Source organism: Protopterus annectens, chromosome 17.part0 (genome assembly GCF_019279795.1).
Source record: "Protopterus annectens isolate FY-2018-M chromosome 17.part0, PAN1.0, whole genome shotgun sequence".
Lineage (NCBI taxonomy): Eukaryota > Metazoa > Chordata > Ceratodontiformes > Protopteridae > Protopterus > Protopterus annectens.
In genome coordinates, this window is record NC_056751.1 from 320,090,675 (window position 1) to 320,106,480 (window position 15,806).

At 40.1% G+C, this 15,806-nt stretch overlaps 1 protein-coding gene across 3 annotated transcripts in view; it reads left to right on the forward strand.

The window, feature by feature from the left end:
* The window catches only part of TMEM138 (transmembrane protein 138), a 797,942-nt gene that overhangs the window by 73,114 nt on the left and 709,022 nt on the right, over positions 1-15,806 (forward strand). The window contains exon 1 of one of the 3 annotated variants that reach the window (XM_044059748.1): positions 3,756-3,774. The exons of the other annotated variants lie outside the window; for them this stretch is intronic. The gene's annotated coding sequence lies outside the window, so the exon portion shown is untranslated. Of the gene's footprint in view, positions 1-3,755; positions 3,775-15,806 lie in introns of those variants that run through there. 3 annotated transcript variants of the gene reach the window in all.

A 15,806-nucleotide genomic window follows, 5' to 3' on the forward strand; every position in this document is an offset into this window, starting at 1 on the left:
TTCAAGAAATCAGCTGGGAGGTCACAAGATGTGGTTCAAAAAATTTCAAGGTCCATTGTAAGACACACTTGGAACTAGGTCTTCCACAGGCAGAGGGGGGGAAAGATAATGGCAGAAGCTGGAGGCAGTCAGGATTGACTTTCCCTGCACCAAACAGCCTGACTCTAAATAACAAATGACACTTGGGTGCAGAGGATTATTACCAGAGGCTATACCATACCCTTTTTCTTACCGCCCCTAGTAGTTACAAAGCTCCCCGACATTCCACCCAGTCAGAGGGAGCATGGAACCCTACAGATTCAACAGTTCTTCACAAAAAGAGCCATCCAGGAGGACTAACCAGACCAAATAGCATCTGGAACTTACTTAAGGATCTTTTTAGTTCCAAAGAAAACAGGGAACTGGAGACCCATTTTGGATTTCAGTGTATTAAACAAGACTGTCAAGCACACCAAGTTCTGGATGGTCACTATGCTGTCCATTCTACACTTTCTGGGTAAGAATGACTGGATGTGCTGTATAGACTTCTAGGATACGTACTACCACATAAAGATGAACAGGCAGTCCAGGAGGTTCTTATGCTTCTGAGTGGGAACCAGTCATTATCAGTTCAGAGTGCTGCCCTGTGGTCTTACCCCAGCCCCCAGGGTGTTTACCAAGTGTATGGCAGTAGTAGCAGCATACCTCAGGCTGCAAGGAATCAGAGTACTCCCATATTTGGATGACTGGGTCATCACTGCCCCAACCAGACATCAATTGGTTCAAGCATGAGACGATATACGGAGAGTTTGCTTAGATCTTGGGATCATCATAAAACATGACAGGTCCAGCTTGCAGCCCACCCAGAATCTGGTGTTCATAGGTGCAGTCTTCAGTACACAGTCCATAATGATATCCCTCTTAATGTCACGGATACAAACTTTCAGGAAGTAAATCAGCAGAATCATTTACGATACAAGGGCTCAGCTAAAATAGTACTACAAATCTTTAGGCTTCATGTCGGCACCTATAATTCTAGTGCCCCTAGCAAGGTATCAAATGACAATTTTACAACAGATGCTGCTGAGACAATGATCCTTCACTTGCTCAATGTCCACAAAAATAATAGTGACACAGACTTGCAAAAGTTATCTCTTATGGTAGATGCACTCTTGCTAGCCCCATCAAGGCTGACTGTTCATACTACCTCATCCTAAGGCCATAGTGACCACAGACACCTCTCAAATTGGGTCGGGAGGCATTACCAGGGGATAACAGTCCAAGGCACTTGGTCCCCCGAAGAGACTAAGCTGCATATCAACATTCTAGATATGAGGGCAGTGCTTCTAGTGTTTCGGGCACTTCAACACTCTCTTCCTTTAGAAACAATTGCAATTCAAACAGAGAACATATCAGTAGTTTGGCACATCAACAAACAAGGAAGAACCAAGTCTTAACCGTGTGTTGTGAAGCTCTCAGGGTGTGACAATGGGTGATAGCTTCCAGTTGCTTTCTGGTGGCAACACACTTTCCAGGGAAGTTCATTGTAATAGCAGACAAGCTCAGCAGGTCCATTCTGTTATCTCATGAGTGGTCTCTCAATCAAGAGGTGGTGGAGATGATCTTCCTTCACTGGGGTCAGCCTTGCTGTGATCTCTTTACATCTCCCCTAAACAACAAGTACAGCAGCTACTTTCCCGTAGGAGCCACAGACGGATGCTCTTCTACATGATTGCCCCCCCCCCCCAGTCTGTTTTATGCCTATCTCTCAACTCCCTTGATTCCCAGGTTTCTGCACAATGCAGCCAGACTGAAGTGCCGAGTAATCCTCATTGTGCTGTACTGGCCTCAACATATACGGTTCCCCTTTCTTTGGCCTTATCTTTTGTTTCCACCTTGGATTTTGGAACCTGTTCCAGTCCTTCTGTTCCACCCAGCAGGACTAAGTCACCTAGACATACCAAGTCTGAAACTGACTGCATGGTTTCTCCAGTTCCATTGATGGCCAGGCAACTTATGCTTTCATCCGTGGTCCACTCTGTTTTGTCATTGTCCCATAAGGCATTCACCAGAAAGTTGTACAAAAGCAAGTGGAAATGTTTTGCTTATTGGGCTGAACAAAATCGCATAGACTCTTTTATAGCTCCCATATATGTGGTCCTAGAGCTTCTAGCTGGTCTCTTTTATGAAGGAGCTAGTTCATCAACGATTAAAGTTCAACTAGCAGCAATTTTGAATTTTTATGTTGGATTCCAGGCTTCCCCTTTAGTTTCTGCAAAGATTTGTAAAGTTTTTTTTAAAGGCTATTGCTCAGACCCCCGTTCAAAGATCCTGTCCCTCCATGGGATCTAACTCTAGTATTGCAAGCTTTGACTCATTCTCCCTTCGAACTTACAGCCAAATCCGATTTGAAATTCTTAACCTGGAAGACAGCATGTTTAGTGGCTATACCTTCGGCCAAAATGATATCAGAACTTCAGGCTTTGTCCTCAAAATCCCCTTACCTAATTTTTATAAGGACAGTGTTTCCTTCCGTACCAATGCGTCCTTTCTGCCAAAGGTGGTGTCAGAACTGAATATTAACCAGACCATTAACCTCCTTGCTCTTCCCAAACTTCAATAATAATGCCAAATATTTATTGGATTCACTTGATGTACACAGACAGTTAAGATGCTACTTACTCCATACAAGGGACCTGAGAAGGTCTGACCAACTCTTCATCTCTTTTGCATATTAGAGACTGGGAAAAGCTGTCATTAAAGTGTCCATAGCCAGATGGATTACAGAGTGTATTTCATTTATGTACAATAAATTGAGTATCCCTCTTCACAAACACTTGTACGCCCATTTTTCCAGGTCTGTGGCTAGCCCTGCAATTTTTCTATAGAGACCCTCCATGGATGATATTTGTACAGCTGCTACTTGGTCAAACAGACATACCTTTATCAATCACTAGAAATTAGATCTGGTCTCAAGGGAAATAGCTGCCTTTGGTTCACCTGCTCTTATGAACTTCCTTTCTTAGGGCTCATGTAGCTGGGGACTGTGTTCCATATATTGATAGTGAATGAAAATTAACAAAATCAGATAAAGAAGTTATGTACTCACCATAATGCTCCATCTGTGTTGTCCATTTTCATTCACCATTAACTCCCCACCCTTCTATCCCCTGTCCATAGACAAGAAGTCAGTTTGTGAAGATTCAAAGGACACCTTAAATACCTTATGGCTTGGTCTCCAGGGATGGTCTCTGTCTATATTTTCTACTATCTTCTTTTCTTTTGAGCTATATGTATTATATAAAGGGAATAGGATCGGGACATTATGGGTAAAGAGGAGCTCAAGAGTTTATAGGCTTCCACGAGCTGAAAAATAGTGGCTGAGTCTGATCCTAGGGTCGGATCCAAATCCATACATTGATGGTGAATGAAAATGGACAACACAGGTGGAACGTTATGGTGAGTACATAACTTCTTTTTTTTAGTGCTGTCAATCATATTGTTAAATAATATTAGCTGTTTAATGATTCTGTTTGTGATTAGCTTACGAGCAGCTCCACTGATTATCTCCTGATGCTGCAGATCAAGAGGCTGTGTCTGCCTAAAGTACCATGGTCTTCTAAAAGATGGGACCTGCAGAGATAGCCTTTTTTTGCCATTTTAGATAGCATAATATAGACAAGCCCTATTTGGTACTCTGCAGAACATGGTGATCTTTGTATTTTTGTGCATGTGTGTAGCAATATAAAGGAGAGAAGATGAACCCGTCAAGAAAGGTCCTCTTGTAGATCGTGGGTAAGTTAAGTATGTATCTGTTATTTTCTGGTCTTTCAGAATCATGTCTCTCTGTTTTGAAAAAGGAGCAGAAGACCCCTACTCATTAATAATGTTATAAGAACAACTTGCATGTTTTGTCAGTATGGGCTATAAGTAAATGTTCTTTTTAACAGAGACTCATGCTTGCTTGGTCCTAGATTTCTTATTATCCCTATACAGGTCAGTAACTAATTACTCTGCAGCTAATATTCATCCATCTGCAATCCCTAACTTCCATGAGAGCCAGCATGTCAGTTTCCTTGCCTCTTAAAAAAATGCTAACAATTTTCTCAAAGATATGTTCCATTTGAGACCACTGGCTAAGGAGTCTTTCCCCAAGGAATCTTTAAATTCATATTGTAATAGTGTGTTCATTGTTTCATTTCCACAGAAAAAAGATACTTTAAGTTTTCCATTTAACATAATGATAGATTTGGACCAGCAGGTCCATCCTTGTTAGCATCAGGTCAGAGTCCCAAGTTAATCTTTCCTGGGTGGTATCTCTCATTGGAACATACCACCAATTACTGTGACCCCAAACAAAGGCCTAGACTTGGATATCACACCCAGCTTTTGATGACTTGTGAAATTAGTTGATTAAGTTCACATAGCTGCTACACAAATGTCATTCGAGGCTGCATTGCTGGAAGATGCTTGATGGGCAGCCACTGCTGCAATTGAATGTGGTATACATTCAGAAGGTAAAATGCTATTGCATTTTTCACAGCAAATTTACTCCATTCACTCAACCGCTTGGATAAGGTCACTTTAGATACCTTGCATCCTAGTTTCTTTTTTACAAAAGGATATGGATTGTTGAGGGTCTTTTCAACAGATTTGGCTCTATCCACATAGTTTTCGATCTGCATTAAAACAATATAAAGTGTAATCTTCTCTATCAAAGTAGTTAGGGAAAGACTGATAAACTGGGATTAGTTTCAGTAGTAGTCTTAGGCATGAGGGAAAGACACTATCTTTACAAAAGACATGGTAAACAGGATGATAATACTTGCAGCTTAAGACATTATTTAGTCTGAGGTGATAACCACAAGAAAGAGTGTATTCAACGATAACTTAAATTACATAGAAGAAGCTGGCTTAGAAGGGGAGAATGAGCTTCTCCAACATAAAATAGAAATTCCAAGGAAGAAGAGTATCCTTTACAAGTAGTCTTAAAAGAAAGGTTCCATTCAGAAAGTTTTTGCATAATTCAGAAAGTGTTTGCATACATTTAAGGATGTCAATAACAAAGAATCTGATCCTTGATGGAAATCAGACATAGCAGCTAAATTATATTAGTGTGACTGAGTCTACTGTCAAAGATGTGTGAAAGGTAATTTAAGACTGAAGCTACAGGGGCTGTATAAGGGTAAAGACCTTTAAATGTCCGTATTGAAAAACGGGTCCAACTGCTTTATATGTCTTCCTAATATTAGGCTTCTTGGAAGTCTGAGAAGAAAATTTTCACCACCCTGGATAAAAAAGATGTGTGAAACTTAATTTAAAATTGAAACTACAAGGGCTGTATAAGGGTCAATACATGTCCATTTGCTTTTGTATACCTTCCTAGTTTTAGGCTTCATGGAAGTCTGAAAATAAAATCTGTACTACCCTTGATGGAAAAGCAGGATAAATGGCCATCAGTGGAATTCAGGAAACTGTGCATTTAGATATAGGGGGTGAAAACTGATGTGGGGAGGTGCCAGACTGATGGATAGAAAGGTCCTGAAAAAACATAAGCAGAGAGATTTCTCTAAGAGATGAGGCACGAGCAAGGGGAGCCAAACGTGTTGTGGCCAAAATGAGGTCATTCTTCAGTGAAGGGATGACTGCATAGTAGCTGCTCCACTTGGCAGTAGTTGTAGAGGCATGGCTTCTAGCAGCAGTATCACTTCTGCTTTACTGAGGGGTTGCGAGACCACTTGTGTGGCATCAGCAGATTGGTTGATCATGGTTCTTAGTGAGTTGTTTTCCACTGGAGTATGATTTACTACCAGAAAGCAGTTGGCCAGTACAGGCCACTACCCTGTTACTGATGTCCACTCTGGTGCTACCTGCCAAGGTGCCAGAACAGTACAATCTTTGCATGCTGATCCAAACAAAGTAGTTTCCTAAGTCTTTGCAGCTGTAATGTGGATGAGTAGAAAGGGATTGGTAACTTCATCCCAGTCTAGTACCTCAGCCCGTTATGGCTAGAAGGAACATCTAGTGGGTATTGCAGTGGTTAGGCTACTTTACAGATAGCCTGGATATACATATGAGACTATGAACCTATATAGTTAACAATTTTTAGCACATTTACTGTATGCACTTACTATTGTTCCATGAGCCACCAACATCCACACCCATAGCAGCACTTGTCAAGGACCTTTTGCAGTAATAGTGGCACCAGGCAGTCATACTGTGTAAATTCCTGCTCCTTTTGCATTGCACTGTCCTTCAAATAATTTCTTCTCCGACATTCTGTGCTGAAGTGTCTATGTCTATCAACAGCATTTATGTCTGACACAACTTCAGCCCATCTGCGCTGCCTCAGCTCTTGGTTTAAACTTTCACCGATCAGGAAAACATTGTCTGTACTCAAAATTGTCCGTAAAAAGGTGTCTTGTCAGTTAAGGTAATCTTCCATAGGTTCATAGGTTGGTACTAGGCTATACAAGTCTAGCCATAACAATTCCCTGGCTATTTCTTCCCACACTATTTACTTCCCTGGACCCCTGTCTAGCAGGGCGACTGACGTGATCCCTGGGATGAATTTCCTTTCTCCCATCCAGTCTTCGAGGTTCCTTTTGAAGACAGCCAAAGAGGTGCTCTGCTTGACAAGTATGGGCAGTCTATTCCAGAGTCTGGGGAGTCTCTGGGTCAGGAACCTGTACCTCCAGCATGTTTGGTTTATTGTGATGACAAGGTTTAGATCCCTGGAGTGTGTGGCTCTGAGGGATTGGGATTTCTTTGCGTGTAGCATGTCCAACAGCTCTGGGTTTGACATGGCCTTGTATGTTAAGCAGAGATCGCCTTGGAGTAGACGATATGCGACAGAGTATAGCTGGAGTTTTATAAGGCGGTCAGCATAGAGCATCTGCTTTAGGCCTGTGATTCTTTTAGTGAGGTATTTCTGCAGCCTTTCTAGTTGTTGCAGATGTCTTGAGAGGTACATACCAAATGGGGCGTTGTATTCTATAATGGGTCTAATGAGGGATGAGTACAGTGGGACAATGACCTCCTTTTTTCTGGATGAAAATCCCTTAGTGATGAGGTGTGCCACATAGAAGGATTTCCTGACTGTTGTAGCGATGTGGTTATTGAAGGTGAGACCACTGAACACCTGTGTCCCTAAGTCTCTTATCACACTTTCGGTGTTTAGTGTACTGCCACCTATGTGGTAATTCACGGGTACATGTTTTTTCCCAAAGGGGATAACTATACATTTCTTGGCATTGAGCTTGAGCCCATGGCTCTGGCACCAAGCATCTGTTTCTTTAAGGCCCTTTTGTAGAGTATCGACATCATTTGGGGATTCAATAATAGCTCCCAGTTTGCAGTCATCTGCAAACTTTGTTAGTCAGAGTCCCTTAGTGTTGGCCTGTACTTCAGAGAAGTAGATGCCAAACAAGAGAGGTCCCAGGACTGAACCCTGAGGCACTCCACTTGTCACGTGTCTGGAACTGTCATTTCCTCTGTGTCACTGAAAATGCAAAAACAAATAAGTAATGTTAGCATGTATATAGCTCTGTGAAATTCACAAATGGCTCAAAATCTAATATCATGTAAGAAGCATGCCAGTAATCTTATTTCTCTTCACAGTCCTATTTCCTCACAAAATTTGCTAAAAATTTAATGCTGTCATGTATACATCTGTGTTATTAACTTTGTCATTTCACACAGATACCGATAGCAGTCATAGTTTTAGCAAAGGGGTGTGCTGGGGCAACATAACCAAATGAGCTGCTCTTTCAGTTTAAAAGTAAGTTTTCTGTGGTGCTTGTAACCCTTGACACATGTAACTGTATCTTTCTTGTATGCAGCCACCCTGCATCACAAAACCATAACTCTTGCCAAGTAATTCTCTGTGAAACTTACTTTTACAGAACTCTGTGGTTATCACTGAAAATACATGTTCTTACAAGTCTGATCTGATATACTGACTTTCAGTAGTCCAAATATCAGCGTTTTTTCCTTCCTTCCTTTCCTTCTCCTTCCAATACAGAAAGTTTAAAGATACAAAAATGATGCGTGATTTAATGTATACCTTTGGCAACTGTTATGAATGCAAAATGTGTGCCAGCTGGTCTTCTTAGCTGAAGTTTTGCAGGTCAGTAGTGTAGTAAAATTGTGATTACTGCCACATGTTATTATTATAAGAAACTAACTCAGATTTGGAGATGGGATAATAGGGCTTGCAATGTTCTTGTTATGCACTGTCAAATGTAGCATGTTGTTTTCTGAAGTATCATGTAACTTTCTGTCCATACAGCTGTAGAGTAGACATTAGTTATTACCAGCATTAAATCATGGGGAATTTCTTGATAGCCACATTATAAAAATTCAGGGGGACAAGAAAGTTTCACAAGTATCCTACAATTAGTCCGTTACAGTCATACTTTTAAAACATTCATTATGTAGCAAGACGTTTTTTTTTTTTTTTTTTTTACTCAAATGATTTTTATTTTGATGAAATAACACAATAATTTAATACATTCATAACATTCAATAACTATTTACAGTATTTACATTCAGCCTAACAAAAGGGCAGCCACGGTGGTGCAGCGGTTAGTGTTGCCGCCTCACAGCAAGAGGTTCTCCGGTTCGATCCTCGGCTGGGGTGCCTTCTGTGCGGAGTCTGCATGTCCTCCCTGTGGTTGCATGGGTTTTCTCCGGGTGCTCCAGTTTCCTCCCACATCCCAAAGACATGCTGTAGGTGGATTGGACACTCTAAATTGGCCTTAGGTGTGAGTGCATGCGTGTGTGTGCCTTCTGTGGAAGGTTGGGCGCCGGGCTGGCAACTCGACACCGTAAAACTCCACTGCCAATTGTGAGCAGACAGGTGATCTGCTGTGGCGACCCCTAACTGGGAAAAAGCCGAAAGAAGAAGAAAACATTCAGCCTGACAAAAAGAATTCAGATAAAAACATTTTTAGTTAAATAAGTTACTATATAAACTATGATAGTTAGGAAGAATTTGGTTCCATCTGTAGGGTACCAATCAAATTCAAAACTTTTCTCCATGGACTATTAAAATGGCTTAGGAAAAGTTCTTAACTCTCTAGTTCTTTTCTCCATTAGTATGCATTTCTTCAGTCATGATAGGAATTCCTCCATTGTGGGTGCTACATTAGAGTTCCATCTTCTAGTTTTACATTTTCTGGCTACTGCTAACATTTCTTCATATTATTACTATTAACAACATTCAATAAAATAAAAGACTTTTGTCAAAACAAATATATCAGTATAGATAGCTTGAATAAATCTCTCTGTGTTTTATCAGGGAAATTCTTTGTAATAGTAAATGGGGTATTAAAAATCTATGCCACAGTTTTATATCTAAATTTGTGTTAATTAATTTTCTAAACACATCAAAAATATTGTTTATTAGTGTTAGTTTAGTTAATTTTGTTGTACTATACTGTAAATTTCAACTTAAATAGTGCCATATCTTGTTATCTTTGTCAGTTACCAAAGCATTTTTTGATAAACAATTTTCATTCATTAGTATAATGGAGTGTAACAGTTTCCAAATGGAAGAGTATCTAGGATTTATCCAATTCATTGCTATTTTAATTATAGATGCCTTTATATAAGTTTCAATCTCTGGGAATTTTAACCCCCTTGTTCCAATTTTCTGATATGATGAGAATATGCCACTCTATTTCTTTTGGGAATTTCATCAGAGTCCTGGTGGAAGTATAAGGGCTTGTGCTATATATAACAGTTTAGGTAACAAAACCATTTTTATCAGTTGTAACCTATCATCAAATGTTATAAACAAATTATTCCATTTGCTTATTAATGTCTTGATTAAGTCTATGGCTTTAGCATAGTTAAGCTGTAAGGTTTCCTCTATCTTCTTGCCTAGGACTATTCCTAAATAGTCTAGAGTTGAAACTTGGGTTTCCAATAATATGATTAACTGGAACCTGTATGTTCTTTTTTAGTTAATAATAAATATTTTGATTTAGATTTGTTGAAGGAGAGTCCTGAGATTTTTTGGAAATTTGTTGTTACTATACCCACTTCACCTAACACTTCCTTAGAGTTGGGCAAGGTAAGTAAGACATCATCAGCAAACATAATTATTTTAGAAATATATTGGTCATATGTAGCAAGAAATTTAATTTCAAAAGCCATTGGCCCCACATGGCTGATGGAATGCATACGTTTGAATCAAAAACAGGTTTTAGACGCAAATAGCACACTGCAAAGTATATGATAAACATATTTATAAAACTCTCCCCAAATTGCTGCTTTTGTTACTACACCATGGATGTCATGTCAATTGCTTTATCTTAAATTTTCAAACATTTAAAATGCATGCAAACAGAATTTTAAGATTCAGTAAAATTCACTTCAGCCTCCTTCAGAGCTACGTTAAGTACTAAAAGAAAAGTATATAATGCTGTAATTATTGCCACATCTGTAAACTGTAATTTTTTATCAGTTATTTGTATGCAGCAAATAAAATGATCATACCCATATATATATATGTATATATATATATATATATATATATATATATATATATATATATATATATATAGATATGATGGTGATGGATTGGGACATGTACCAGGCGGAGGCGGAAAAACAATTGTCCAATCCCCGCTTTTACATACATATGGTTGTGGATCCAACTTCTAATTTCAAAAAAGAAATTGATTCTTTTCTAGACCTAGCCACGAAGAAGGCATCATTAACCAGAAGATCTGTAGACAACTCAAGGTGTCAGATCCCATACCCCAATATTTATATCTACTTCCCAAGATACACAAAAATTCCACCTGTCCTCCGGGACGACCTATTGTGTCAGGGAAGGGATCTTTGACTGAACCTTTATCTGCCTTCCTTACTGAATATTTGCAACCTGTACTATCTATGGTTAGGTCTAGGCTAAAAGCTACTACCCGATTTCTTAACATTATTCAGGATGCACAATTGGAACCAGACTGGTATTTATGTACACTTGATGTCACTTCTCTTTATACAAGCATACCACATTGGGCTGGACTACAGGCCATTCAATATTGGCTGGAAAAATCACAATTATACACCCCTGGTTTCAACACACTCCTTATATCCTTAACTGAACATGTATTAACTAAAAACATTTTTTATTTCCATAGTAAGTCATACTGGTAGGTTCGTGGCACAGCAGTGGGAGCATCCTTTGCTCCTATTTATGCTGATTTGTTTATGGGCTTTTTGGAGGAACAGTTAATATATGATGATAGTCACAATCTTTTTCTTGATCAGCTAGATATTTGGAGGCGTTATTTGGATGATTGTTGGATGGTGTGGCAGGGGGACCAATCATATGTGCATGAATTTATCCAATATCTTAATGAGAACAAATGGGGCATTTAGTTTACATTACACATTGAGTACCATCATATTATATTTCTGGATGTCACCATTACCAGACAGGAAGATCACACTTTAGAGACTCGGGTACATAGGAAATTTCCAGAATATAATACCCTATTACATGCCTCTAGTCATCACCCTCGCCACATCATCAACAACATTCCAAAGTTACAATATGTACACACTAAACGTATATGTTCCTCCAAACAAAGTCTTCAAGCTTGCCAACAGGATCTAACAAACAGGTTGCTTACCAGAGGATATCGTGAGGATTGCATTTCTCGGACAATAACCCAGGTGGACCAAATAGATAGAGCTCAACTTTTAGAATATAAGGATAGAGCCAGTCATGATAGCAGACAGAAATCACAACCCATTAGGCTAGTGACCACCTTTGGGGCCAATACCTATAGGTTTAAAAACATTATCAATTATCATTGGGACATTTTGCTTGCCCATGACCAATTGAACGGGATACTTAACTCTAGATGTTTATTTTCTTATCGTAGAGGCAGAACAATCAATTCACACTTAACTCATTACAAACATTATAATCCACCCATTACTCTACAGAAAACTCTATTTGGTGATACATTATTAGGTTGTGTTCCTTGTGGTCATTTTAGTGCTTGTTCACACATATTTCAAACCAAGGAATTTACTAGTTGCAACACATCTAAATTTTACCAAGTAAGATGTTTTGGTAATTGCAGCAGTGATTGGATTATCTATTTAGCCACTTGTATCTGTTCTTCATTTTATGTTGGACAAACGTCCAGACCTTTTAGACACAGTATCAGTGAACATCTAAGTGAAATCAGAAATAAAAGAATCTCAAACACTCTTTACAAACACACCTTAACACATAAAACTGCTAAATTCACATTTACTATCATAGACAAAATACAAATGAACAGGATATCCAAAGCTGGATGGCATAATATATTAAATAACAAGGAATCTTCCTGCATAATCAGGCTAGGTGCTCTATTTAAACCAGGCCTGAATGAGTTAAACTAATTTTTGCTTTGGATTGTTTGCCTCACTGATGAATCACTCTAATTAAGATATTAAGCCTTTTTGGCTAATTTGTGCATATATATATATATATAAGCAGGAATTAGGGTCTGCTCTAATGAATATATTTTGTTGCTCTGAAGAAGGATTGAACTTTCAGCCGAAACCGGTTTGCTGTGGATTTTTTATTTATGGAGCTTGCCACAATAAATTTCTAAGATTTTCATCTTTTATACACGTACCCGTTTTCCCTATGTTCATTTGACAGATTCTAAAACTGTGTGGCTTTGCTGCTTGTTACAAAAGGCATTTATCTGTATATTACAAGTAATAAAAGGTATATACCAAACATTGGACCCAAGCATTGTGTGTGTGTGTGTGTGTGTGTGTGTGTGTGTGTGTGTGTGTGTGTGTGAGATTAATCCTTATTTTTTCCCATTTTCATATAGGGTCAGGATGTCACATCAACATTAGTTAATGCGACCAAATCACCTTGCTCCAATGTTTACACCTAGTGGCTGTATGTGAGCATGTAAAGTAATATCTTGTATGTTGGAAAGTGGGCAGTAGACTTTCAAGTGTGCTTAAAGGGACTGGTGTCTGTAATAGTTTCACCACACTTAACTATGAAATTGACATATTAGGCAGACTAATTAAGAAGACCGATTGCCTTTGAATGTGGTATATAAGGTGGTAACCTAAAAGCAGCGACAAGGAAGCATTATCATCATCATTGTTAACCCCTTTTTCCCATTTTCTATGTGGAATTGGGATATTGCGTAAACTGTTGACATCTCTCTTGATTCAGTGCCACTCTCCTACCTTCTTCAGCAATCATGCCTATCTGTCACAAGTCTTCTGTCACACAATCCATCCATCTGTTTTCCAGATGCCCTTGTTTCCTCTTATCTTTTTCCTGTCAGTGCCAAATCTTCACCAGATTGTTTTCCTCCTTCCTGCACATGTGCCCAAACCAATGTAATCTGCTCTGTTTAACCTTCTCTGGAATTGGAGGTACTTGGGCTTCTGCTCTGATGTCCTCACTTCTTTATCTGTCCCACAGTGTGCATTCTACAACCCATCTCATGCACTTTTCCGTCACCTCTAGCGTTCTCAACTGCTGTGCCTTCACTGCCCATGTTTCTGTATAATACAGTAGCACTTGTCACCAAACTGTTTTGTCCACCTTACCTTTTAGCTTCTTTGGCATTCTTCTATCACACATTATATCTGCCATTCTGTACCAGTAAGGTGGAGACCCTCTGATTCTAGCTTTGACCTCATCATTCAGACTTCCTTCTCCTCCAGCACTCCTTCCAAATACTTGACGCTGTTAATGTGTTCCACTATTTTTCCCTTCTATGTCATTTCTCAGTTCTCTGCTTCTTCTGATTTCCTCCGTTTTCCACCCTTACAACTGTTTTATCTATAGTCAGTTTTGTCCTGTGTGCCTTCATCTTTGCATTTCATTCCCCTATCATTTTCTGAAGTTCTTGTTCAGAGTATGCCTGTAATGCCACATCGTCTGCATACAGGAACTTTGGTGGTCTTTCTCCTCCTACCTGTTTTGCTAATGTAGTCCATTGCCAGTATGAACAGCACTGGGTTCAAAGCTGAACCCTGGTGCAGACCCACTCCCACCAGGAATCCCTCTGAGTCCAAACACTATTCGGACTTGTGTCTATATAGTGTACATAGCGTGCACTAATTCTACCAGTGTTTCTGGGACTTCAGACTACTGGAGGACTTCCCGTATCATCTTTCTTAGGACCTTGTCATATGCTTTCTCCAAGTCTAGGAATGCCCAGTTGGACTCCTCTCTAGATTCTTCTCAACTATCTGTTTTACTGGAAATGTCAGGTCAGTTGTGCTGCCTCTTGATATCAATCCAAACTGCTAATCTCCAATCTTACTTTCTGTTACTCTGCAGATGTTCATCGTGTTTCACTGTTGCAGTCATCACTGTAGGGTTCTTCCTGCCGGCAGGCAGTCCTCGGTTGGCCAAAATCCCAAAGTCTGGGTCCGGCGTCGGCTGTTCAGTCATGCTCCCTGACGTCAGAGCACCAGGAGTACAAAGTTGCCAGCCGACGCCATGTTCTCCAGTCTTTCTTGCCGTGCGGTGAAAGCAGTTCGCAAGTGCCGGTTGGCTGACTCCTGATATTTTTTCGTGCTTCAGTCCGAAGACTTACTTCTTTTTCTCAAAGCTAAGTAACCCGTTGGGGAAACTTTTTTCTTGCTCCAGTCCAATGTCAGAAAAAGTTAATAATTGCATTTCTTGTGGGAAGCAAATACCTCATAAGGATTTCCATTCTTACTGTATTCCTTGTTTAGGCCCTGAACACGACCTAGCTAGTTGTCGGTTTTGTGCTAGATTTAACCAACGTACAATTAAGCAGCGGTACAATTTTGCTTTTCACTACTTTGGTAGGCGATTTAATTATAAAATGTTGTCGGACACGCTTCCGACTACCGGAGTTCACAAACGACGCAAGGATAAGGACAGGCCTCCGAGGTCCAAATCAGACGACGTTACACAACCAGAGCCAGCTTCAGGTTCGGCCGTCGTCAGTGAGGCGCTTTCGCAGCCCCTGTCGTGGGCCATTTCAGAACCAATAGCCGAAATGAACTCCCACGAGGAGCCAACTAGGCCTTTGAGCACTCCAGCTGCAGGGCCTTCGGACAATGCTCCCTCGGATGGGTCCGGAGCCGCTGTGCAGGTACCGGCTTCTGAGGGGGTTTTCAGGCCTACACAGCTTCTGATAAAGGCAAAACCAACACAAAGACAAAGACTCCTTCTAAATCTAAGGCTCCAGCCCAGGCCTCTTCTGATCCAGGACCAAAATCACAGAAACAGTTACTTAAAATGGAGGACTTGCTAACCATGATTAGGGGTTCACATCCCCCTCTAGACAAAAGGCCAAGGCAAGAGTTGGATTATGAATCTTCTGATCAGGCATCTATTTCTTTAGTGTCTTCCTCTGAACAGGAATATTCTTTCCCTCCTTATGAGGATTCTGATGCTGAGGAATCTATTCCATCAGCTTCTCCCCCCTGAGGATTTTTCTTTTGGGGAAACTTTACATGACATGAGGGAACATTTTCACTGGGAGGGACAGGAGTACTCGGAATCTAAGAGAAGGCTTAGGGATTTCCTTCTTCTTCCCCAATATAGACCCCTGGCTATTCCTCCTATTTTGGATATTGTGGATGATGCTTTTTTGAGGCTAATTTAACTCCTGACTCCTTTCCTCCAACCCCTGCTAAGCCCGACAGCTATTACAGGGTCCCTGACTCCCACCAGTTCCTTTACAAAAATCCTACTGCTGATCCAGAAACCATTTCTCAGGGTCCTAAGGGGGTTAAGGCTGCCTCTGCTAAAAATCCTATTCCGACAGATAAGGATTCCAGAGCTTTGG